The sequence below is a fragment of the Lepidochelys olivacea genome (genome assembly GCF_965140295.1).
Source record: "Lepidochelys olivacea isolate rLepOli2 genome assembly, chromosome: 10".
In the NCBI taxonomy this organism is placed as follows: domain Eukaryota; kingdom Metazoa; phylum Chordata; order Testudines; family Cheloniidae; genus Lepidochelys; species Lepidochelys olivacea.
This window is the reverse complement of record NC_140420.1, coordinates 42,744,094-42,771,715: the sequence shown is the minus strand read 5'-3', so window position 1 is coordinate 42,771,715 and position 27,622 is coordinate 42,744,094. Positions and strand designations below refer to the sequence as shown.

Below are 27,622 nucleotides of genomic sequence, written 5' to 3'. Positions count from 1 at the left end.
GAAAGATGTAGTGAAGTGGGAAGGGATCCACAAAGAGAGAGTATTAAAAATATGCTATATATGTTGGAACCAGAAGAAGATTCTCTGGAAGTTGGCTTGAGTCTGTGGCCTGGAGCCAATTAGGTGATTTTTTCCTTAAAAAATGATCTGGAAAAAGAAAGTACAATACTATCTTTTTGTCTTTGGATGGGAAGAAATAGGGCTAGAATTGTGTCACCACTCTGAAAATGACCGATTAGTGGTGATCTACAAAGATTGCTCATACCACTTTTACTTCTTAGCACTGGCACATAAGATTTTAAATTTCAGATTGTTTTTGCAATTATTACATGTCTTGGAATGATATTGGACAACTGCACTTGGAAAACAAATATTTTGTTCCTCTAGTATATAAAATATAATGTATGCGCTGGGTGCTGCAGGTGCCATTTAAAAAAAAAAGAGCGAGAGAGAGCGAACACTGCAGCAGAGCCCCAAGAGTGAATTCCACCATATGGTTACTGTAGGGTCCTAATTCCTAATACATACTATAACTATTAAAATTGACAGGTTTATTCTTTACATTGTTGTACTATGTAACTCCCTTTAATGTTAACAGGAGCCATAGTGGCTAGAGCAGGGGTTCTCAAACTGGGGGTCGGGACCCTTCAGGGGGTTGCGAGGTTATTACATGGGGGGTCGTGAGCTGTCAGCCTCCACACCAAATCCCGGTTTGCCTCCAGCATTTATAATGGTGGTAAATATATTTAAGTGTTTTTAATTTATAAAGGGGATTGCAGTCAGAGGCTTGCTATGTGAAAGGAGTTACCAGTACAAAAGTTTGAGAACCACTGGGCTAGAGGGACAAGAAGCCCCATGCCCTTTGATTGTTTTTTATACTTTTACAAAGTTAACTGTTTAAATTATTAATTTACCCTTTCTTTACTGTTGGTAAGAGTATTAATGTCTCGAGTCACCATTTTCAACATAATTCCTCTTGTCTTAACTATTTATGCAATCATTATTAAATTCCAAAAATATGTTGTTTGATTTAAGTCAAATATATCTAGGTCTCTGACCCAAAGAGGTTAGACATGAAATGGCAAGGGAAGACACAAACAGAAACAGATAGGGGTGGGGAGGTTGACGTTTATTTATAGTTATAAGATCATGAGTTTGCTTGCATGATTTTGTGCAAATCTCTTATTGTTTCATTAAGAATTTTTGTATATATTTAACTTGCAAAATAATTATAAACACAGGACACTACTAATGTCGTAGAGCAGGGATTGGCAACCTTTCAGAAGTGGTGTGCCAAATTTTCATTTATTCACTGTAATTTAAGGTTTTGCGTGCCCATAATACATTTTAACGTTTTTAGAAGGTCTCTTTCTATAAGTTTATAACTAAACTATTGTTGTAGGTAAAGTAAATAAGGTTTTTAAAATGTTTAAGGAACTTAATTTAAAATTAAATTAAAATGCAGAGGCCACCTGACCGGTGGCCAGGACCTGGGCAGTGTGAGTGCCACTGAAAATCAGCTTGCATGCTGCTTTCGGCATGTGTGCCATAGGTTGCCTACCTCTTTTGTAGAGTTTAAGGCCAGAAGGGACCACCAGATCATCTAGTCGGACCTATGTATCACAGGCCGCCAGTACCACCTGCATAATAAATCTATTACTTGTCATGCATGTATATGGAATGTTCAGCATATAATTTGACTTGATTGAAAATAACTCCTCCTAAGCTATATGCATGATGTTTTGTTTTGGCATTTGCATAAGTGCCCATAAATAGAATGCAGTGAAAGGCCACCTTGACGTTTTTTCTTTGTGAATAAAGAATGACCGCAATAGTCTCTATATCTGGACTTTATGCAACAGGAATAAAACATAGTTACTAGCAGCTGGTTGGTTTAGTTTAGTCTTCTGTACTGTAAGTTTTTCTAACTCTTCAGCCATGGTTGAGCAAAGTGAATGGAGTCCGTTACAAGAGTATTATGTAGAATCTTTCTAGACAGTGCTTTATGTAAAGTTTGTAATTTTTTGTTATCTCGAGAGGAAGGCAGTACATTGCTACTTATCTAAGTTGTAAGTGGATGGTTTGTTTCTTTCAGTCTCACTTTTGCAGTGATATTATCTTGTTACTTCACATTTTAGCATTCTTAAATTTATTTTGTTGTTGTAAGTCCTGTTTCAATTAAATGGTTGTGGACTAATGACATTATTAAAGTAAACTAATGTATGAATTTACACAGAGTTGATCAGTTTATACATATACCTACGTGTAGTATGCATTTTTCACAAACAGGAAGTATGCAGAAAATATTGTCATTTTCATTTTAAAATAGCTTTCTTGGCTTCTTTGTGTCTGTCTCTCTCTCTCTCTCAGTAATATAGTACACACTTGGTTATTCTTGGCTATAAAGTATCCTGGTGGTTTTCAAGAGATCAAACCTTTGTCACTGTTCTATTTTAGGAGTGATTATTGCCAGGGCAGTGTAATATGGGGAAGTGGGGGAGAGATGCCACATTTTTGTTTGAACGTTTTATAAATGTTGGGTCTTTGAAAGTTGTTCAGAGGCTTGTATTGTTAGATCTGGTGGAGCTGAGTTCGTCTTGAGTGTAGGTGAGGAGGACAAAGGTGCATGATAAATATGATTTATATGGCTATCATCACATATATCATTATGTATCTTAATGAGAAACCATTAATTTATCTACTTTGAAAGAGAAGATAAAATTATGCCAGTGTCAGAGAAATCTAAACACAGCTCAGGCATCTCGTCCTTTTTTTAAAATAATATTCAGGTAGCTCAATTTTATATGGCTTTCTATCGGCATGAGATTTTCAAAAAATATTTAATGCATGCTTTCCTCTTAGTCTGCAATACAGCGAAAGGAAGCAATGAGGGTGCATGGAAATGGAACAAGATGGGTGTTTTCAAGAAAATTACATAAAGAACAGTATTAACATGTTCTTTTAGCAAATATATTTCTCATTTATGTAACAATACATAACTTCCAAATTGCAGCCTATAAGTCACTTTGGGACAGAAAACAGGAGTTGCAGTATAGACACCAATTTTAGCATTTTAGAAATCCTCAACTTCATGAAGGATATGCAGTTATGATCTTTTTTTCTAAAAATGTATAAGGATTTGTTTTCATTTTCACACTTTGTAATGCGAGAGGGGAAAGAGTAATGAAATTATTGCCATTATCTAATAATTATATTAGTTTCTTGTGAGGAATCTGGGTTCTGGCTTAGAGAGGTTAATGAAATGAAAGTAGGCTTGATTGTGCTTCCACTGAAATTAATGGCCAACCTTCTCTTGATTTCAGTGGCTGCAAGATTAGAACTCAACTGGCTGCAGGATCAAGATCACTATTTTTTATGTGTCTAATTAAAAAATGTATCATTTTTGCAGCTAAATTGCTTTCTTTTCACAATCTCCCATCATTGCAATACCGGTGGTGTTTGATTTGTTATCTGTTTTCTCTAGACATTCATCTACTCTGCTAAATATTGGTTACCTTGCTCCTTAATGGCTTCACTTGTAAATAGTAACAAATATTTTCTTGCATATTTTCTTTCATAGTTGCCTCATGTTACCCTCACCCTCCTCCCTCCCCAGCAAGCCTAATGAGACTGATATATATATGGAGAAAAGGCACAAATCAATTATGTACTCTATTAAAATGCAGTAGTAGGCTTTTCTTTTGGTGGTGATGTACAGGAGAAATCCCAAAACTTATTTATTAGTGGTGTAATAACCAGATTGATTTGTTTGTCTATTTCTTAACTACAACAAACATTTAATGTGGTGCATGGTAATATGATAGTAATAAATCTAGTAGTTAAATGTGACATGTTAAAAGTAGGCTATGACATGCCCAAAGTATGATTAGAAAATACTGTCACTAAATATCAAACTGGTTGTTCTTACAATACAAATGTTAGAGATTAAATTTAAAATTAGTAGCCTGTGTTCACTAAATTTTTAATAACCTATTTGGGTTGTGAATGGGGAGATATACTGCCTGTCCATATCTTTTTATCATACTGAAATAGATCAATAAATATTATCTCTCCTTCCTAGTGTCTCTCAAAAATGCCAAATAAAAGAGCCAAAAGAATTCTTAAAGCCATAGAATAAATATTACAGTGCTATGAGAGAATTTGAGAAATCAACCATACTACTGGTTATCTATTGATTGCTAGTGCTCCAATTAAGTCACTTAGTTGCCTATTGAAGATGGTAACCTGAATAATTCCATGTAGTTAAAAAAAATAAATTTGTGTGTATGTGCACATAGTTGCATTATAGGGTCCTTTGAACTTTTTACCAGTGTTATAAGTGCCCTTTAAGAAAGTGTGTTACTGCAATGCCATGATACTCTTAAATTCAAAGCGCCCTGCTGGAGAACAGATACTCAAATGCCTGTTAGAAATTCAGTGGGTAGAAATTAACATTACATTCCCTCTCTCCAAACATTAGCAATTTACACTAAATTCTTGCATGAAGGTACTTAAGCCCCTGGAGTACTGTATTTGGTAATTCCAACTACTATAAAATCCATGGATTATACATAGAATACTGTGACTATATTAAATATGTTTTGTAGTGTAAATTATTTGTAATGATTTCCTCATAAAAATCCAATTGGAAAATTAAATCACCATTGTTTCTAATACAAATTCACATGCTGCTGACAATTTTTTTTATGATACAAAAGTGCTTTCTTGAATGGTTGCAAGTTGTGAAGCTGAGTGACACTTGGATTCATACAACAAATTACTCCTGAGGGCATTCTGTGTCAAAAAAAATTAAAATTCTGCACACAATATTTTAAAATTCTGTAAAATTCTGCTAATTTTATATGTCAAACAAATGTGGAGGTTCCAGTATGGAATTGGGGAGCACAGGCCACTGGCTGCATGGAGGTGGGAGATCACTGTGCAGCTCTCTCCCCATGGCACCTGAAACATCCTGCTGGGGTGGGTGGGTGGTTTGCATGACCGCTTTTGTGGCTTCCCTTTGCTTCCCTATCAGAAAGTAATTTTTCTGTGGGGAAGCAAAGAAATCTGCAGTGGACATAAATTCTGGGTATGCTTCCCCCAGGAGTAAACAAATTCCTTTTTCATACATTCTCCAATGCCATTTTTTTGTTTTTTTTTTTTGTTTGGTGAGTATTCTTAGCATTGTTTAAGACCATTGCGGTGTTGTGATGTTCTGGCAGGAAGAAATCAGACTCATTAGAAATCCACACTATTTGGAGAACAGTATGAGACAAGACTTTTTAGGAAGATAACAGTGCCTCAAATTGGGGGTGAATCCTGGGTCTTATGGTTACAGTGGAGGTAACAACAGACTTTAGAAGTGAACATGTTCTTGCTAATAGAAGTTGCATACTTATTCCTGAGGTTTTATTTGGAGATGCTTATTAATACCTGAAAAAATTCGCTTCTAAGATCAGTTGCTCTACACAATAGTCCCTTCAAGGGAAGGGAAAACATATGTAGCAGGTATCACCAAATAGGCATGGTGTCAATGTGAGAGCCTAAACATTATCATTTGTCGCAGTATAGTAAATCCATTCTGCGCAGTGAAATGTGACACGTTGTAATATTTGGAAAGTTATTCATGTGTTTTTTATTATCTGTGTGTGGGGGGGAAAATCAGAGGCTGTCACTAACATCACAAATTTCCTCCATTTCTTTATAAACTGAAAAAAAAAAAGTGTGGCAGTTCTTGTTGTTGGATTTATTAAACCTTTTTTAAGGCCAACTTCGAGGCTTTCTCCTTGGCTTAAGATTGTTTCCACAGTTTGACTATGCTGCTGACTAGTTCATTGATTCCTCTTCCTGCAAATCTTTTCTTTGTCCTAGAAAGCTAATTTAAGTGTGATCTACAAGCTATTATATAAATATTTTGTGCTTTTTAGGTCTCTCTCTCTCTCTCTCTCACGTACACATCTATTTAAGACAAAGTACATTTCTTTTGTAAATACAATTTGTGAATGTAATTCTTGGTGAAAAATTGGTGCACAGTCAATTTACTGGTCATGAATCATGACCAATCGTATTAGTCTTTCTGCTGTAACTTGTTTTCCCATTTTACTTCTTAAAGATAAATATAGATTTTTTTTTTTTTTTTAAAACTCTGAGTGTTCTTAAAATGTCCAGCCACAAAACTGATATACTTCAGCAGTTTTGGTACACCAGTGTGGAACACAGAGGCTAGTCCAGTTACCAGAGTTACACTCAGCAGCACCAGGAATTGTGGCCAAAGTTTTAATGCTGAGGACTTTGTATTCCAGCCTCTCTCCTATTCTCTGATTCTTTTTTTCTTTCTACAGTGAATTTCAGAATCCATACTTCTCCTTTGTGACCAAAATGGTTACGAAATGTATTTACTCACTGTGTCAGAAGTGGTGTAAGGATGTGTCTTCTAGAATTTCTAAGCCTATGGCTACTGTGTTAAAGCTTTTAGATCCCTCAGACTCTGAACCATCAAAGAAGTGGTTTTCAGACACCTTTTATACTCGGATCTTCAACCGCTGTTAGTTGTGAAAAAACTATCTTTACAATGCAGAAGTGTGTGATGGAAGAGGTAGAAAAACCTTGTTTTTTCTGATTACTTAGAAGAAACCTTAACATTTGCAACCACCTTTCCTATCTGATGTTTTTTCTTTTGTAGGGCTTGTGTGCACTGAGTGGCAAGTCCATGTTTTTGCATTATGAGCAGATGAATAGAAGTGCCTGATCTGCCTTTTGTATACTATTTTTTGTATATGTCTATCATGTTCTCTCTCTCATTCACCCTCTTGCTAGGTGACCAGTCCCAGTCTTTTTAACCTCAATTCATATAGTATTTTCATGCCCCAATAATTTTCATTGTCTGTCCTTTTTAGCTACATTCCATGTGTTGACCAGAACTGAACACAGTACTGGGAGTAAGGGTATACCATTGATTTTATGTTGGCTTTGTAATGGTGCCTGTGCTCTCTATCCAATTTCTTTATGCCTCCTAACGTTGTTTACTTTTTTGACCACAACTGCACATTGAGTAGAGGTCTTCGTTGAGCTGTCCACAGAGATGCTCAGGTCTTTCTTCTGAGTTAGTAAGCTAATTTAGAACCCAGTAAGATATGGTTAGTGGTGTGGTTTTTTTTGTTTTTTTGTTTTTTCTCCTTCAGTGTGCGTTACTTTGTGTGTATCAACAGAGAATTTCCATCTGCTATCATATTGTCTGTGTTGCCCATTCAGGTAAGTTGGTTAGGTCCTTCTGTCCCTCAGTGTCCTCCAGTCTTGGCTAACCTAAATAATTTTGTAATCTGCAGATACTGCCATCTCAGTGCTCATTCCCTTTTTGAATTAATTAATAAATAAATGGCACTAGGCCCAGTTTGGAACCTTGTGGCACTACACTTAACTTTGTGGCAAGACAAAAATTGACTACTTATTCCTACTGTTTTCTCTGTTTCTGATCCAGGACAGTACTTTGCCTTTCCCACCATGACTACTTAATTTCTTTAGTAGCCTCTTGTTCAGGAATTTTGTCAAAGGCTTCTTGTAAGTCCAGTTAAATTTTCAGTGGGTTCTCCATTAACTACTACTTTACTGACCCATTGAAAAAACTAGAGTTATGAGTTAACTTTGTAAGTAGTGGAGTCAGATGCTATCATTGATGATCTATGATATTTTTAATTATCATTTCATCCAGTTGACCCAGTACAGAAGTATGTTTTGTTAATTTGTAATTCCCTGGATCATTCCTGTTGCCTTTTTTAGTATAGGTACAACATTTGCTACTCTTCCAGTCCTCTGGTATAATAGCTGATTGCATATTTTTTGAGAGCAGCCCAGCCGTTTCTTTCTTAAATTCAATTGGAACTCTTGGGTATATCCTCTCTGGATCAAATGACTTATTTCTTTTTAATATATCAGTTTGTTTCTGCGTCCCTTCTTTTGAAACAGCAATTTCCAGTGGCACCTGTTTATTACCACAAAAGACTGTCTGAGTAGGTATCCCCCTCACATCCTCTGTGGTGAAGACTGATATAAAGAAATCACTTAGCTTTTCAGCAATTTTCTTATCTATCTTAATTTCTAACTTTATGCCATGGTGGTCCAGAAGCCTACTATTTCTTTTATCTTCCTGCTTCTGATATATTTCAAGAGTGTTTTTTTGTTCTTGATATCTTTTGATTTGGTCTTCAGATTCCTTCTTAGCCCTTCCCATTTCCTTTTTACATAATGCTGCTGTAATTTACTCTTTTTATTGGTTTCACTACGGTTGGATTTCCATTTCCAGAAGGATATCTGCTTGGCTCGAATAACCTCTTTGAACCATGCTATTTAGTCGTACTAGTTTACTTTTTGCTTTTTTTTAATTCAAAAATATGCATGACTTTTAAAATTATTATAGTTTTTCTTAAATAGCATCTATACCTAATTTTAAGATTTTAATTTCTTTGTTTTTACATTGGAGCTTTTTTGGCTTCTCTAAGCCATGTCACATTTTGATATTTGACTATTGAATTTTCCCATTATTATGATTTTATAAGACTTTGCCTCTTTGATCTGTTTTGTGTACTCTGTCTTTTTTCCTTATATGGATGTTGGTTTTATAACTCTGCTTGCATATTTTTAATCTTATAATCTGAGATTTGTATCCGTATAGATTTAACTGCATGGTCCTCTCCATTCAGAGAATTTATTCTACCATATTTTGAGGAATCTTAGATATATACTACTCTTCCGCATCTTCAACCTAATTTGCCCTTTTTATATAATGTATAGTCAAGTATTACAGTATCCCACTTATTTTTTCCCACCATGTTTCAGTGATATCTGTTATGTTAAGGACTGTCCATTTCCATACATTCAGGTTCATTTATTGTTGCTTTCAAACTTTACACTTGTATATACAGACATAACTTTTATTTTTGTATCTGGCTATTACTTTAATGTGACATCTTGTTGATTTAACAGCAGTTATCTGTGTGATCTTGACCTGTTCCTGCCCTGCCCCTGTTCAGCTGTAACTTCTGTTCTGTCCTTTACTTGATACAGAGATACATTCGTGTTGCTGACATCTCTAACAGATGTCTTTGTTCAGCCTGAGTGATCCTTGGCAAATTTCAGTGTTTCCCCTAAATCGTATGTTAAACAATTCCTAAAAACTTTATTAAAGTAATTTGGCAGGGTTTGGTTCCGCTTTCGTTAAGATGGAATCCGTCCCGTCTGCATAGGTTCTTCCTTCTTCAGAATGTACCCCAGAGTCCTCTTTATATCATCTTCTGATTCATTCTTTGAAACCCTGAATACCTGAAGAAGGTAACTCCCAACTTCTGTAACACTACTACTACTAATGATTTGGTAAATTCTCTCAAGTAAGTGTAGCAGGTTACTAAAATGCATTTTAGATCAGTAGAACAGTTGCTGTAACTTCTTAAAAGAAAGCATATCGCTCAGGAGCACACCCTGGGGAAAAAGTACAGCATAATTTGCTTTCCAGGTTCTGATTTCAGATGTTGTTGTATTTTTAACCATGAATACTGTAGTCCTTATTTGAAAAATGGGGTGAGTCAAGAGTATCAAACATGGTGGGGAAGAAGGGCTAGATAGACATTAACAAGGAAATAAAATGTTTGACTGGTACTAACTTTTGGAAACATTATTTTGAAAATGGACCACAAAGAATTGCTTTATCCGTTGCCCCTTCACAAGACTGCTCATGTGAATTCAATGTGATGTAGTGAAGTTGAGATCAAAATGTTTTTACATTGGACAGTATTAGAGTGAACAGCATTTTACCTCAGCAAATTCCTTTATTTCTGTATCAATTTGAGATGATCTTGTATCCAGAAAAATGTAGTTTGGGCAAATGTAACATTACCAAATCAGTTTTGCAGAATACTCATGTGAGACTACAGAAAAGTCATTTTTTTTCCTTATGTAATCTTATTTAAATTAGGCCTAAACATTCTAAGTAGGAATGATCCATTTTTAAGCCACGCTAGTTTCATATGTGTAAACTAAAATTTGCTAAGTTAAATTGATGCAAATTCACATTTATTTCTAGTTGAATTTGCTGGTAATTACAATGTTTTTAAAAATTCAACTTTAAACTGATGATGAATTCTCAGTTTTAGCTTTAATTAGTTTTATAGGAAGGTTTCATTCATTTGACTGTTTCCTAATTGGGGACAAACTATAATCTTCCTAAAGAGGTTTGGATCTAATTAGCACCAAGAGGAAATAAATGTAAAACCACTACATGGATTACGCTTTTTTTTCCCCTCCTCTGTGAGGCATGGCTGCTTAATGTCCATGAAAATACTTTAGCCACTTATCTGTTTGAGAAATCCCAAGGAAACTTCATTTCAGGATCTTCACCTTGACTAGTATGAAATTTCATTTGTCGTCATTTGGAATTATTTAGCTGCATTACAGTGGAAGTGTGCAGTAATAGTATGGACTAGATGCTGTAACTTCAGCATGTTGAAACTGGGATTTAAAAACGTTTTTTCCTGTAGCATAACTGCCTAAATTAACTGGTGACTGCTTCTCGTATAAAGGACGCATGAACTTGAAATCTAGTCAGTTCAAAAAAAGCATTAAAAATGGTTTTTAGATGCTAAATCTCTGCTGAGACCTTCTGTCAATTGTAATGGTTTTTCAATTAATTACATTTTTCTTGTTTTAAAAATGTTTCCCTTCCTTGTCCTGTTGCTGTATGAAAGAGTTAAACAAATATAAAATTGAGTTTATTGGGGCAGCGGTGATACTGATGATATGTAGTGTGATGGCAATTGCAATTTACCTTGTGCATAAGTAGAGAATTTTTAACTGAACCTTTCCTTTATAATGTATATTGGCGGTTTCTTATATCAATAATAGGATTAAAAAAATTCAGACCAAAGTGTGGCTTAAGTTAATGATGTTCTTACTTACTAGAAACCAGAACAATAATGGTTTGCAGTGATACTGACAAGATTTGTGTAAATTTCACCCTGCCTGGGAAAGCAATGAGCAGTGCACTGGAGCTATTCATGGAAGAGGAGAATCCAAAAGTTGGAAGCTGGGTGCAGGGGTAAAGATGCAGTCAGGCTCTAAAATTTGTGGGGGAGAGAGTGCTGCAGTTCCCTTCCAGCAACATGGTCTTCACTAAGTTTTACTGGTATAACTTGGAAAAAACCCATACTTCTAACCTACTTTTAACCAAAATAGTTATACTGATAAAAGCGCTAGTGTGGTTGCAGTTATACCAATATAAGCAGACTAGATATTGATAGTCTTGAACATTCAAACAGTTTTCCAGGGATAATACTCGGTACAAATCCCAGCATTATTCTCTTTATTTTCAGTCATAACTGTCTTTGCAGATCCATACCAAAAGAAATTGTGTGCTTTGCCTTGTGGGACACAGAATGTTTACTATCAGTAAGTAGTTAGTATGTATACACGTAGAAACGTGGGGGCTGTAAGGGACCTCAAGAAGTCATTTAGTTCATGTCCCCCATGCTGAGGCAGGATTAAGTATACCTAGAACATCTCCAATAGATATCTATTTAACCTATTTTTAAAAACCTTCGATGTTGGGGATTCTACACATCCTTAGATAACCTGTTCCAGTGCTTAACTATCCTTTATATTTAGAAAGTTTTTCCTAATATATAACATAATTTGCAGCAAAGGAGATTTAAGCTGATTATTTCTTGTCCTAACCTCAGTGGACAAGGAGAACAATTGACTGATTTCCTTTCTATAATAACAGTTTATATATTTGAAGACTGTTATGTCCCCACTCAGCCTTCTCTTTTTTAGGCTAAATATGCCCATGTCTTTCAACTTTTCCTCAGAGGTTGTTTTTTAAACCTTTTAGCATTTGTGTTACTCTCCTTGGACTCTCTCCAATTTGTCCACATCTTTCTTAAAGTGTAGCAGCCAGAACTGGATATAGTGCTCAGCAATGCCGAATAGAATGGAACAATTACCTTCTGTGTTTTACATAAGATGCTAATACATTTATTCTTTTAGAAACTGAGTTTGAAAGGCCTCCCCCATAACTTTCCCACAGCTCCCTCTTTTCTGCAGACTGGACTGGCCATAGAAACTTCACGTTCTATTTATGTTGCACAAAAACATTTGCTTGTTTTCTTTTTAGAGAATAAAGTATCTTATTAATTTAGGTTTTATTGTGTGGGTTGTTTATGGCCAGTGTGTATATTTGATGGGTGACTTTTTGGGTCCTTTAGGTCCTTTTTTGCCTCTTTTTCTTTTGCAGTTTTGGGCTCTTTGTAGTCACTAACTTCTGGTTTTTGCCTGTAGTATTCTTTGACAAGTGGCCAAATTTCAAGAAATAAGACAAGTAATGGCAAATCCTCTGTGATTGATACCCATGGCCAGATATGTGAAGTGGCTAGTTGATGGGTATTTGTTTTAAGGTTGTGGTTTTTAGGCTGATTTTTTTTCAGATGCAGTTGGAAGGAAAGGCTCATATTGTTCTTAACTAAGAAGGCTTTGTGGCCACTTGTTCTGAGCTGTCTGTTTTGGTTCTACTGTTGAATGTAGATTCAGATTCTTCAGTCTGCCAGTGTGGTTCCTATGAGTCAACAAGAAGAGGTGTGTTTTTTTTTTTTTTTTCCCCTTGTGGTGTCCCTGTGGGTGCTCCACTTTAGGTGCTCATCGTGATTGGAGATTTTTGGTAGCAGTCCCCATCCTATCTGCACAAGCACCCTACACAACCTAAAGCCCTGTACCAAGGCTATATGGGGCTACGCTGGTGAACCGCCCTCAGTTCCTTCTCGAGCACCTTTGGCCAGAGACTTGAGTCTAGCGTGTTCCGGTTTGCTGTGTACCTGTTTTCCTTTTTACTAGTGTTTTAGCTTTATAGTTGGTTCTTAGGTGTAGGTTTTTAGTACCTTATAGTTGGAAAGTTTGTTTTTCTTTTTCTTTTCACACACATGTGCTTTTTTTCATTTTTCTCTTGTTGAGGGGCTTGAACAACTATTTCTTCCCAGGAATGCTGGGCTCCCTGGGATTTAAAAGGTGCTGCTTTTGTCGAAAAGCAATCCCTGTTAGTAACAGGCACTCCCACTGCATTCATTGCTTAGGAGACTCTCACTTTCCCAGCAAGTGTAAAATCTGTTCTTTGAAGGGAAGATCCTATAAAACCAGGGAAATGAAGTATTGTCTATTAATGATGGAGCAAGTCTTAAAACTGGCTTTGGCACTGGGTACAATGAACCCCCCATACTGGGTCCCTCCACGGCTGCTAATGCCCTGTCATCATCTAGACCAGTGCTTCTCAAGCTATCTGTTGTGGGGGACCGACAATTTTTTTTTTTCCAATGTGCTTGCAGACCAGCAGCTGATGGCTCAAGGATCGGCACTGGTCCACGGACCACCACTTTGAGTAGCACTGATCTAGACCACATTCACTGAGAGCTTCCAAGGGAAAAACAGCTCCAAAATCCTGGACTCCAGCACTTCTTGACTACGGTACCAATAACTGCACTGCTGGTTCCGAGAGCTTCCCACTCCAAGTTTAAGGAAGGAGCAGCGCTTAATTTGTGCCAAGGCTTGCCATGGCTGAGCCCCAGCACCACTAGGCTTGGCAATTCATAACCCTGGCACCTCTGCGCTTGCTGCATACTGCCAGTTAATGAAGCCCTTATAGAGCCAACCAAGTCCATTTGGCAAACTCTGACAATTCCCCCATGACCCCCATGCAAGAGGACTGATTTTTTTTTTAAAAAAAAAACATACTGCATCATGACCAGGGATTCTGAATTATTTTCTCATCCAACATCAAAATGTCTGGTCATGAATGTAGTCCATGAAAGAGGCTACAGCATACCCCAAAGCCATCCCTTATAATAAAGGACCAAAAAAGTCTGGACCTGTTCGGTCATAAGAGCTCAACAACACTTTTTAAGGTGAGGTTAGCTAGCCACAAGGCACTGATGTCAAAATATGGAAACCTGAATTACAAGACGTGTAATGCTTTTATTGACTATTTGCCACAGGAACATCGAGAACAGTTTAGTGCCATTATAAAGGAGGGCCACAGTCTTTACTCTATGCAGTGGATGCTGCAGCCAGGTCTGTTTCCATTGTGGTAGTGATGAGATGGTCTTCCTGGCTTCAGTTGTCTGGGTTTCCACAGGAAGTACAGTTGACTCTGGAAGACTTGCCTTTTGATGGCCAGAAGCTTTTCACAGTTTCTATGGACAACTTGCTTCATATCCTACAGGATTCTAGGGCAACGTTGAGGTCATTAGAGATGTGCATACCTGCACATAAAATTAAGTTTAGTAAGTTTCAGTTGGCACAAAGATCCTGCCTTGCCCAATTTTCCACCTTCCTTAGGCCACCAGAGCCACTGGGTAAGAGGTTTTCAAAGAAAAAGCCTGCAGCTACCTCAGCTGCTTCATCCCAGCCTTCAACATTGTCCAAGTGCCAGTTTTGATGGTTTGGTCAAGAGTCAGACCACCCAACGACCAGGTTTTATCAGTTACATGATACAACTGCCCTTTCCTCAATTTGCACACCACCTCTCATTCATCAAGCATGGGAGGCTATACCATCAGACAAATGGGTATTGCAGGCCATTATGTCGGGTTGTGCTATTCAACTTCCCTCCACCCTACCCTTCTAGCCTCCTTCCCCACCCCCTTTCAGACTTCTCCAACAAGCAATTGATGATACAGGAGATCTCATCATTCCTAAGTTTAGGAGCCATGGAGCCAGTCCTACTTAAACACAGGTAAAAAGGGGTCTATTCAAGATATCTTCCGATACCAAAGAAAAATAGGGGTTGTAGGCTGATACTAGATCTCAGACAATTGAACAAACATGTCAGACAACTGAAATTCAGAATGGTGTCCCTTGCTGCTCTAATTCCCTCCCTGGAATTAGGGGTGTGGTTTGCAACCCCTGACCTCAAGATGCTTACTTTCATACAGTGATTCATCCTTCTCATAGAAGATTTCTTTGTTTCACTTTCAGTTACCAGCACTGGGTCCTACATCCGCCCCTAGGATGTTCTCAAAAATCATGGCAGTCATAGCTGCTTACTTATATTGTCTAAGAATAACTGTCCTTCCTTACCTTGATGACTGGCTCCTCAAGGGTTCATCATGTAAGGAGATATAGTTGGCAGTTCAAACAACAGCTTCACTAATCCTAAATCTAGGCTTACATATCTTTACTCCCTACACAATGAATTCTCTTTAAAAGAGCGCTTCTGGATTCAATAATGAGCAGGTAAGTTTCTTGTGCTAAAGAACCTTATACAAAGAATGCAGTGCAGTCCTCAACTTCCAGTAAGGACATGTCTGCAGCTGCTGGGAAACATGGGGAGCTACCAGGTTACATCTTTGATGTCTCCAGAGGAGTCTTGGGACTGCTTATGTACCCAACAAGCAGGTATCTGTACCCAGTCAGGTCCTATAGTCTCTCACCTGGTGGATGGATCCATCCAAAGTGTGTGCAGGAATCCTGTTCAACCAGAATCCTCCTACAGTCCTATTAACATTGGATGCTTCCCTCTTGGAATGGGGAGCACATCTGGGTCCTCTCACGGTCCAAGGCAAATGGTCATAACAGGAACAATGTTTGCACATCAATGTGTTGGAATTAAGGGTGGTCCAAAATGCTTGCCTCCACTTTCTTCCTTTACTCAAAAGCAAGTCTATCAAGATCATGGCAGATAACATAGCTTGCACGTATTATATTAATTGTCAGGTCAGCGCACATTCCCCTCACTCTGCACTGAAGTGATTGAAGCTTTGGAATTGATGCATAATCAGTCAGATAGCCATGCTGGTTTCTTGCCTCCTAGGTATAAAACACCGTGGCGGGCGACCTGAGCAGACAATGGTAGTTGGACTCTTGAGTCCTTGACAAAGTATTCCTACCTTGGGTATTTCCAGAGGCTGAACTTTTTCCAGGGCAGCCAACACAAAGTACAGAAAATTCTGTTCTAGGGTGGGGCCCAATCCCCAATCTCTAGGAGATGCTTTCTTCATTACATGGACAAAGGGTCTTTTCTAGATATATCCTCCAACTCCATTGCTCTTAAAGGTCTTTATCAAGATCAGACAGGACCAAGCCATTCATTTTGATTGCACCATCTTGGCCAAGACAAGTTTGGTTCCCTTATCTCATCAGACTCGCCTCTTGCCCTCTGTGATGGGTCCCGATCAAATGTCGACTGTTGTCTCAGGATGGGGGTTAGATGCTATACCCCAATCTGAACATCCTGCAACTACAAGCTTTGTTCCTCAGTGGTTCTTGGGAATAGAGACCACATGTTCATCGGAAGTACAAAGATACTGTTAAATAGCAGAAAGGAATCTATTAGACATACTTACCTTCAGAAATGGAGAAGAGAGAGCCTTTTGAATAAGTGGTGCCATTTTTCTCCTGTCCACTTGTCTTTCCTCAATCTTGGATTACTTGGTGGAATTAAAAATTTTCAGGCCTTTCTATGAGGTTTGTTCCTTCAAGGTTTGTTTAGCGGCAATAACAGCTTTCCTTGTGTTTTCCTTCCAATAGAAGGAAATAACAGCTTTCCTTCCAATAGAAGGTTTCTCAGTACTTGTTCATCTGACCACAGTGAGATTTCTAGAAGGATTTATCCTCAGAGTCCCTGCACTTTGGGATCTCAGTCTGGTTCTTGACCGTCTCATAAAATAACCCTTTGAGTCATTGATATGTGTTCATTACGTCTGTCTGTGAAGATAGCCTTGGTGCACATCACTTTGTTCGAAGGGTTGGGTAGATGGGGCTCTAATGACAAACCTTCCCTTCCCTTTTCTTTGGGAGAACAAAGTAATCTTTAAGATCTCATCAAAAATTCTTGTCCTCTGAATTTCATATCAACCAAACCGTTCACTTTCTTCTCTCCCTTCCCTCCCCCCCCACCCCCAACCCATGAAACCTCATCCATCTACACAAGAGTTGGCTTTTCATACACTAGATGTTAAGAGGGAATTAACCTTTTACTTGGACAGGATTTGGCCATTCAGGAAGACACCTAGATATTTTTTTTTTTCTGTTACAGATAGACTCTCCCTTAGACTTGTCTCCACTCAGAGACTTTCTAAATGGATCTGTTCTTGCGTACTATGCTTTTGCTGAGGTTACACCTTTTCTAAGAGAGACTGCAATCTAGTAGAGTATGCAGTGAGTCTGGAGCTCTACTCAGTGACATTCCAGTTGCTGAAAACTGCAGGGCTGCAACATGATCCTCAGGGCACATAGGTCAGAAAACATTTGCACAAATTCATGTTGCAAGATCAGATGTGGCATTAGGCAACACAGTTTTTTTCAGTGATGGACTCTCTTCTGGAACTCCCACCTCCTTTACATGTTGTTGCTAGGGAATAACTTAAAAGTGGAGCACCCACAGGGACATATTACTTGAAGAAGAGGTTATTTACCTTGTGCAATAACTGGAGTTCTTCAAGATGTCTCTCTGTAGGTGCTCCACTACCTTCCTCCTCCCCTCTACTTCAGATCTGCCTTCGTGGTCTCTGTGGTAGAGAAGAAACTGAGGGCAGTTCACCCACGAAGCCTTAAGCAGCCTCGGTTCAGGGCACGAGGATGCATAGGTCGCATGTGTGGGCAGAACAGGCACTACAACCAAAAATCTCTGATCAGAGGTGCAGGGGCACACAGCCATGTAAATTGGAGCACCCTGTGGGGGACACATCTCGAAGAACTCCAGTTGCTGCACAAGATGAGTAACCTCTACTCCTTCAAACAGAGCTCCTTGGATTTGAAATCTTGAGTTGTAGGTCCATCCTGGAGACACTGGATGTAAACAAGCTGGATCTGAAGTTGAAAAGGTTTTCACCCCAGGCTGTGACTAGTTCATTTTTGGAAGCTTTGAAGATGCAAGCAAGAGCATTTTTTCATTCATCAAACACAGTGAAAGAATGATCTGATTGTATCCTGGCATCACTGGGATGCTTGAAAATCCTAGGTGGTTAGGGCTTCCTCTGATCCAAGTCAATGTGAATTATATAGTGCTGGTGGGAACTACAATATGAGTTCTAAAGATTGAAGTGTGTTTTCCCAAAGTAGTGTGTTGCACTTCTCCTTCTGAGACCAATCACTGCAGCCTAGGTTTAATTCAATGGAGATATTCATCTGTAAGAGAAGACCATTAATTAACTATAACTAAAGTTACCTGACCATGTTGCCTCCACATATGCAGTAATCTATCCTGTCTTTCCATTCTGTGAGACCCTTGTTATTCAGGCATTGGTCTCTTCTCCATAGTTAAGGCTGAGTTCAGATTTGCACTTTAAGCAGGGTATCAATGTCTTCAAAGATCAAAGAACACCATATATACTCTTCACTCTTAAATCGCACTCTTTGAAAACAGAATTAACTTTCTGTCAATTTCCAAGTACTTCAGTTTCAGGTTTAAAAAGAAAACAAAAAAAATTAAAAGGGTGTTTAAGAAACAATACTTGCCAATCCTGTTTTGCCCCATCTTAATAATGGAATAACACATTATTCAAACTTTGTATATAGTTACTAACTTAAATCCTGTGTGTAGGCTAGTTTTGAAGAAATTTTATTGTAACTAAGGTATTCATGAATCCACAATTGGTACAATAAATATGAAAAAAAGTTTTAAAATGTAAAGGAGGGAGATCAAACAGATGTATAAGTAAAAAAGGGCTTAGATGAGTGGTGGGCAGCCTGTGGGCCGTACGTGGCCCATCAGGGTAATCTGCTGCCTGCAACTCCCAGTGGCCACGGTTCGCCGTTCCTGGCCAATGGGTACTGCGGGAAGTGGCGTGGGCCAGAGGGACGTGCTGGTTACTGCTTCCTGCAGCTCCCATTGGCCGGAAATGATGAGCTGCGGCCACTGAGAGCTGTGGGCGGCCGTGCAAATGTAAACTGTCTGGCTGCCCACCAGTGGGTTACCCTCACGGGCCGCAGGTTTCCCACCACTGGCTTAGATGGGCATCACACATTTTAGCTGTTCAGTAACCTCGGGGTCAGCAGTGTGGAGTCTGAAAAGTCCCCCTACTAGACTAGCATGAGAGGAGCAGCCATTCAGTAGGTGTGTAATGTCCTCAACCACATCATGGGTACATAGAGGTCTGCTCCTGAGTACCCAGGTGTGATCATTTGACACACTCCTCATCTCACACCTGAAATGGTTAAGTTTGCATGAGAGAGAGTGTGGCAGCTTGAAGCCAGGGAGTGTCTCATCAGACTGAGTTTTATAAAGGAGGAGTTTCCAACGGGGAGCAGCTTCTTCCAGTTTGGCTTGGCACAATGTGGCAGCATTTGCTGGAGAAATAGTGGAAAAATGTCCAGATTGGTTGTCAGCTGCTGAGTCAGTGGTGACACGCTTCACATATCTTTTGAAAAGTTGCAGTTATTGCATCTCTTGCATTTCATCAAGGAGATTCTTTGTGTTAGAAGGTGGGATATTAGAGAGGACTGGTAGATACTTGGTGTTTGTTGGTCATATGATTCAATTCAGCTGTACATCCATGAACTTTGTATGGGAAGAATTTAACCACACAGGAGCACAGTATTCTCCAACTGAATAGCGGAGCACTAGCTCCAAGCTCTGCTGTGCTCTGTGTGTGTGCTTTAGCTTCTCAAGTTGAGTCTGGAAGCTTACTTAAGATTAAGAGCCGAAATGGCCTCCTATGAGTTGCTTTGGTGAGTTGATAACCCACCAAGTTAGGTAAGCAGGGTGGATTTGATTTAAATCAAATTGATTTAAATCACTAGTCATTCATTTAAATCAAAAGTGCATTCTTGTTGGTTGTTATAACTTTTTTCATACATATTCTTCACAACTCGGAGATAGATGTACGTTTCATTTTTAGAAAGTACACACTATACATTTTTAAGTGATTTATTTTTAAAACTTTTCAGACTGGTTTTACAGTTATATCAGAAAATGAAAGATTGTTTGGTTATTTCATTTACCAAAGGTAATTGAAGCAGATATTTATGAAGGCATTGGGAGGTAAACTATCTCCAATTCAACAGGTTGATCGTTAATATTTGGAGGATTTTCTTGCCATGCTGTATTAGGAGGAGATCACCACCAGACAGACATTTAAATGGTTTTATTTAACTAGAACAACGTTATGTATTCTGGATTTTTTTTCTTCAACATAATATTTGAACAAAACAAGCATCTGAATTTTTGAATTTAGTTAAACATTCAAGTTTTTTAAAATCAGGTTTGTTTTTGTTAAAATTGTTTGTTTTTAACTAAAATAGTTAAATGAAATATTAAAAAAAATTAAATCAACTGTCAGCCAGATCAACATGAGAAACTTAAAATATTGGCTTCTGCAGCTAACTCAGTCATCTTCACCTTCATTTGTTCATAATCTAGAAAAAAAAAAACAAGCTTTCCTGCTTTTTCAGGTCCCAAACAATTTCTCAATTTGGAATGAATTATTCCAAAGGAAGAAAATATTCTTTCTACACTGACAGAAGAAGCTACTGCTGGTAAAAGTGAGATTATCACTTCAACCGTCTCTAAATCCAAGTTCTTCCTCCAGTTCACTGGTGGGACTTTCTTTAAATCATCATCAGCAAACATATATTTTGTGAATGCTTCACCCTTAGCTCTGAAGTTTATTATAGTTGACATTATGGAGGGATGATTGCTGGATGTCCATGTCATAGCTAACTAACTCTTCTTCAGCAGTTAAAGTTTGACCCTGGTACCGAGTATTGATGATAGTGCTTGTCCATTCTTTTTTTTAATGCTTGTAATTTAACTCTGTCATTGCAAATTTCTCTTCTTAAGATCTCACTCAGTTCCTTCCAAATTTCAGCAGCATCAGCAATAAAACAGCTATTTCCCTGCATTTTGTTCAAGGCTACAGAAATAAGGCTTCAGGGTACTCAGCATGTGTTCAACCTTTCTCTTTGTAGCTTTTACTGCTACTTCTTATAAGTATTCTGCTGTGTGTGCATTTCCTGATGTATCAATTGTTTCTGTAAGGAAGACATTCCCTTCTTCTGTTATCACACAAGCACATACAACGGGATCACTGTTGACATTGTTCCACCCATCGAGACTCAGGTTAATAATTTCACCCTCTTCACCTTTTGCACACTGCTCAATTTCTTTCATACACTTCCATAGCCAGCAATTTGCCTGTGACATCTGCTCTGTTGAGTGGACTGTATTCTGGTCTTAATCACTGAACCATGTGATTGAAGTGTGGGTTCTCAATAATACGGAAAGGAGAGTTTGTTGCATTAAAAAAAACGGGCAATTTTTTCATCAATTACGTCTTTTTGTAATCTGCTGGTTCTTATCACAAACTTATCTATGGTTGTTTCTGGATGATGGAGTTTTTTTTCTTTTTGCTACAGGTGATACACTGTGGCTATGTGACATACATGATGTGACTGAAACACTATCATTGGCAGATAACTCTGAAACCATAGAAATAATGGTGATCTTGAAGGTGGATAGTCTTCAGAATCCTTTATGTTGAGGATCGATTCTCCTAAACAAAATAAGTCAATGCAGTTATTTAATAATTCTTACCATACTGCTCATTTAGTATTACTCATTGCATTCACTGACACTCAGTACTACTTTAAAGGTGAAATTGTAAAAGGAAGATCTGCATATTTCAGCTATTTATTTTTTATCAAAACTGCATCTAAAATAAGTACCATAGAGTAAACAACTATATTTTTTGCTCAAACATGAGAATTCAAGAATAGTTCAGAAGAAAGACAGGCAGTCCTTAAGAAAGAAGTATACTAACCTGAAGATCCTGCATGTTCAGATATATTCCTTTCATTATCTCATTCAGAAGGAATACTTCTCATGATGTTGTTTCGTTCTGGCAACCAGACCTTGCATTTCTTTGTTGCACTGTTTGCACTTTGCATGCATGCCTGTCTTACCCACAGGTAGAGGAACTTCATTAAAATATTCCCAAACTGGGTCTCTTTTACGGCCTGCTGCCATAATAGGTTTTCCCTTCTAGTGAGAAAATGGTATGGTAGATCTCAAATCAATGAAGGCTACCTCAAGGCTTCTGGAATATGCTGCTCAAAGTGTTTTACTTTTGTTTCTACTGCCTGTCCCTCCCTTCTCATATTGATCTCCAGACTTCTCCTTGTCCAGATCTATTTTGCCCCCAACAATCTTCTATTCATTGAACTTTTTGAAACTTTGCATGTTAGAGAGGGGTAAGGGATTGACTCTGTGTACACAAATTTGCAGAGGGACAATATGGTTGAGGTCTGTTGTTTCTCACCTCTGTATATTTATTTTAAAACATTTTTGCTGTTAACAAGCATGTTATCTCTGGAGAGACAAATCCACACTTTGAGAACTGGAAAACTAAGTATCTCTGGTATCTTGTAGACTGATCACTGAGTCCCATTGGGTAGATAGAAAGATTAACCTAAATCTATACAGAAGCCCCTGGAACCCCATAAGATTGGGTCCCCCCTAATCCATGAACTCTTGGAACTCGCTTACAAAACTTTTCTTAAACATGACATGAATATATAGTCTCATACTATAGAATTAGTTTTAATAGGGATTATAAATTCTATCTTTAGACTGCTTTTTTTCCCTCAAAAAGCATTTTATCAAAAAAATCAGATTTAAATAAAAAAAAATCTGATTTTTATCCAACCTGTAGGTAAGTGTGCATGCTAGAGTTACTCTTAAATATCCTGGTTTTGTGTTATGTACCAGTTTTTCTCCATCCAAGATGTTGAGCTCTTGTAGAGCAGTGGGTGACTTAAGTAGGAGAATGATGACCCTGTCTTTGAGACACTACTTGGCTTAAGTCTCCACTTCTTGCAGTATCCACTACTGCCATATGTGTTCAGGTTGTCCTCAATCTTTTTGAAGTCTGTCATCTGCATACATGAATACCTTGAAATTGTTGCAGGCAGATAATTTGCAACTATGTTTAAAAAAAATAAGTTGGAGTCAGAGCATACCCCTGAGGCAGTCTGTTCTTCTGGGTCAGCCATGTGCTCCGTTTATTCCCTAGCATTGCTTGCAATTCTCTATTTTGAATTTTTGTAACCATACGACCCATCAAGGTAACATCTTTGACATTGTGACCAGTAGGCCAGTATTCCAGATGCATCATATAAGGCTGTGAAGTCAAGAGAAACAGCTGCTGTCTGTTCCTGTTGAAAACCATTTTCTATATAGGTGGTAAGAGTAAAGATGTGATCGCAAGTGCTCCTAATAGGTCTGAAGTCTGCCTGTCATTGCTCAGAGTGCTCTACTGTGGGTATGATTCTTTGCAGAATTAGTCTTCTCAAAAGTTTGTAAGCATAGCTCAGAAGTGAAGTCAGATGGTAGGTAGTTAGAAGAGAGTGGTCTTTTTCCTGTTTTTGATATAGCTGTCACCCTAGCTTTCCTCCATATTTCATGTGTCTTATTCTCTTGAATGACACAGGCTATGAAAATTTACAGTCCATTTTATGCTGCTCTTACCAAAATAAAGTATAGTAGTATTTCTGGTGAAATCTCATCAAGGCCATCTGCTTTTTATGCTTTCATGCGATTCAGTGCTTCCTCCATTTTGTCGTTGAGGAAAGGCTGGAATATATCTTCCTCATTCAGAGGTGGGGCCAGTCTGTCTCTACACCATTCCCTATTTACTGATTCCTCAAAGGGCTGACTCTGGCTTTTGTCATGTTAATCAGGTGCGTGGCAATGCTGTTGGTGGATATTTTACACTGAAGTATGGGTGGTAGATTCTCTTCTGCTCCAAGCTTCCTTATGAGTTAACACGTTTTCCTGCTAGACCTTCTCATGTCCATATTTGATGTAATTTAATCTCTGCATTCCCTGTGATGTGCAATCTGAGTCACTAGATTCTTCATACTGCTTCAAAAGTTATGCACATTCCTCATGTAGACAAGGTATGTAAGACTTTTGATAGCAATGTGGGATGCATTTGACTCTTTTGAAGATGAAAGTGAATATAAACATCTTCTACAGAGGCATTATGTGATATTCATAGTATATACTCATTGGTCACCTCTGAGTATTTTTCCAGTCTGCTTTCCTATAGTTCCATTGAAATCTAGGGATAGTGGTGGTTATGGGGATCATCACTCCTATTCAAGTGAGAATGGGACAGTGCTGGTTTTGAGGGAAGTTTCAAAAAACTCTGCAAGAGGCTGGTAATGGTTAGAACTGTGCTGAGGTGATCCAGCTGAGGTGAGAAGAATAGCGTTTCTTCCATCGTGTGAGGAGAAGAAAGGTGGCTGACTTCTTAAGGTTATGCAAGAGACGTAGATAATTTGTAGAAGCCCAGTCTGAGATGCAGTCAATTTTTTTCTCAAATTCTTTGAAGCTCCATGAAGTGTGGGTGGCTACTAAAGTTCTCAGTGTGGATGGTTGTTGAAGTGTTGGTAAAAGTGGGGCCTTCTAGGTTTCATCAGGAAGTTTACTATCACTTGCAACTTTAAACTAACTGACTGTAACATCGTCACTGTGAGATGAAGTAGTTGGCAAGGCCTCTACATCTGTCACTGGGGTTCTCAACTTTTTTCTTTGAGGCCCTCCCAACATGCTATTAAAAACTCTAAGGCCCGCCTGTGCCACAACAACTGTTTTTCTGCATATAAAAGCCAGGGCTGGCACTAGGGAGTAGCAAGCAGGGCAATTGCCCGGGGCCCCACGCCACAGGAGTCCTGCAAAGCTAAGTTGCTCAGGCTTTGGCTTCAGACCTGGATGCTTTCTGCCTTTGGCCCCAGTGAGTCTAGTGCTGGCCCTGCTTAGCGGACCCCCCTGAAACCTGCTTGTGGCCCCCCCTAGGGGGACCCGGACTCCTTGTTGAGAACTGCTGATCTGTCAGATTTCACATAAACAGCTGTTATATTTTCCATGAAGACAGTAGCTAGCAATGTCATAATCTCTGATTGTTAGCCTACTTGTAAGAAAGGAATCTAGATGCATTTCTTGGAGACCAATAGTGTCAACCTCATGACAGGCCAGAAGATTCTCTATTACTAAGCACTTTGCAGCTGACAGCCCCTCAAGCTTGAGTTAAAGAATGGAAAACGAAGAACCAGTGAATACTGCTCCCATACACCTGTAACTGGTATCCAGAATATATAGATTCAGTTTGCTGCTTTTAGTTTACCCAGAAGGGTACTCATGGGGTACACAATAACAATGTAGCAGCATTGCCCCCAGAGTTTAATGATTGTATATAATTGTTAAAGCGGCAAAGAGTACTGTGGCACCTTATAGACAACAGATGTACTGGAGCATAAGCTTTCGTGGGTGAATACCAACTTTGTCTGATGTATGTAGTTGTTGTTATAGATCAGGGTCTCTAAAACTTCATTGCATTGCAACCCCCTTCTGACAACAAAAATTACTACATAAGCCCAGGAGGGGGGATTGAAGCCTGACCTGCTCGAGCCCCACCACCCTAGGCAGGGTATGGGAAGCCCAAGCCCCATCGCGCAGCATCACCAAGGCTGCAGGGCTTGGGCTTCAAAGAATGAAATTAAGTAGATTTGTCTTGATTTATTCTTGGCAAATCTATGTTGGCTAGTCCCTATAATCCTATTATCCTTTAGATATTTACAGATTGATAGCTTGTTCTAGTATCTTTCCAGGTATTCAGGTTAGGCTGACTCTAGTAATTTATGGGTTGAAAACATTACACTTTCAAAAAAAAATTTGCAACAATCATTATGAACCAAGGAAATTCAGAATTAAATTTTAACTCAATGTATTTTCAGATTGTAAAAGAAATCCAAACGCACACATAAGGCACCCAAGCAAACTTAACTCAATCCTCTGGGGACACTCAGCTCTCAAGTCATGCCAACATGGCCTGCTAAACCAAGGGTTGTGAGTTCAATCCTTGAGGGGACCATTTAGGGATCTGGGGCAAAAATTGGGGATTGGCCCTGGTTTGAGCAGGGGGTTGGACTAGATGACCTCCTGAGGTCCCTTCCAACCCTGGTATTCTATGAGAATGCTTGTGAATGCCATTACAGCAGTTTTTTTTGGTGGGGGAGCCAGAATGGCATTCCGGTACTTCTGTCAATCCTGGGTCAGATGGCTCTTTCCTCTCCCCAGCTGCATAGCATCCTCTGAGCCAGCAGGGGGTGCTTGGTGTTGGGTCAGCATGGAGGAAGCTGGTGTTGTGGTCAGGACAGCATGGGGGTGCGTAGTTGGGCTATGTCTGGAGATGGGTAGCAGAGCTGCCTTGACAGTGGAGCCCTCCCTGCAGGGAGCAGGAGTCAGTCACAGGGGACAGTATGGGCTCTTCTGGGAGTCAACCCCTGCTCTTCTGGATCTCCCCTGGCTACCCTACTGCCTCAATCTTTCTCCCAGCTCCCCCTTTTATCCTGCTGCTCCCTCCTGATGCCTCTCACTCACTTGTGTTCCAGCACTTCTGTTTTGGCAACTGGAGGCCTAGTGATGACCTAGTTGGGGAGTGTTAGAAAAACAAACAATCTCTTTAAAATTCAGTTGCAGCTAATCTGAGACAGCATACACTAAAATACCTTAATCATAATTGTATGGTTATTGCCTGGTGTCCTTATCCATTATCTCAGTTTTACAGTTGGGGAAACGAAGCAGAGGTAAAGTGACTTGCCCAAAATGTCACAGAGAAACAGTGTCAGAGTTGGGTATAGAACCTGATTTCTAGTGGGTAGAGAACAAGATTGGACTGTGCTGCTACCTTTATGGCAAAGTATACAAGTGTGGGTCTGTGGAAATTGAAAGGAGCTGAGGAATGGTTAGGGTGGGTCTCTTACACCCTCTATTTCCAGTGGCTTGAGGGAGATGACTTACCTCTCCTGATGGTTTTTTTAACCGCTACCAAAGGTACTGTGATGTGGTAGAGTGGCAATAACTGAAGAACCATTTCTATACTCTCACTGAATATATCAGAGAATGCCAATTAGCTTGCTTCTCTTGAAACAGATCAGTCACTTGTTTTGGGAAGGGACCTTCTCCAGTTTTTCTTGTAGTGTTCTGCAGTTGTCATCCTGGGAATTGCTTTTGTTCGCTGGTTTCTTATACAGGTGATCTATACAGACAGTTTGCCTGACGGTCTGGAAGATTTCTTGCCTAGAACTAGGTTATCTGAATATTGTTGTCTCAGCAGATCCATGCTGAGGAATCCTTCCTTCAAAGCTTTTAAATATTCGGGTTGGTGCCTTTTATGACTATGGTGGTTGTGTTTGGATCAGAAACTGATATGCATAGAATGCAATCTTCTACACTGTTCTCATAGGTGAACTTCCTTTATTGAAAAATACTTTGTCCACTAATTATATAAAAAGAATATTGAATATGCCTCTCTTGAATCTGTTTGAATTTACATATGGGCAGAATGAATTCCAGAAATTAGCAGCGTGGCTTTATGACCTCAGGCACCTTACATTGCTGTTGTTTTTGCCTTGCCTATAGGGATCGTACAGAACATTACTTGAACAGAAACTACAGTGCAAGTGTATAAAACAGCAATGGATTTTTTAAAATTGCAATATATATATATACAACATATAATGTACCAATCGGCATATGAACTTTTAATTAGCCAGAAAAATAAATTTCAATACTATGAATATATGGTAAGAGGAC

General features: G+C 38.9%; 1 protein-coding gene across 10 annotated transcripts in view; it reads left to right on the top strand.

Moving 5' to 3' along the window:
* Positions 1 to 27,622, top strand: part of NEO1 (neogenin 1) — a 529,567-nt gene that overhangs the window by 1,932 nt on the left and 500,013 nt on the right. The gene's annotated exons all lie outside the window — the stretch shown is intronic.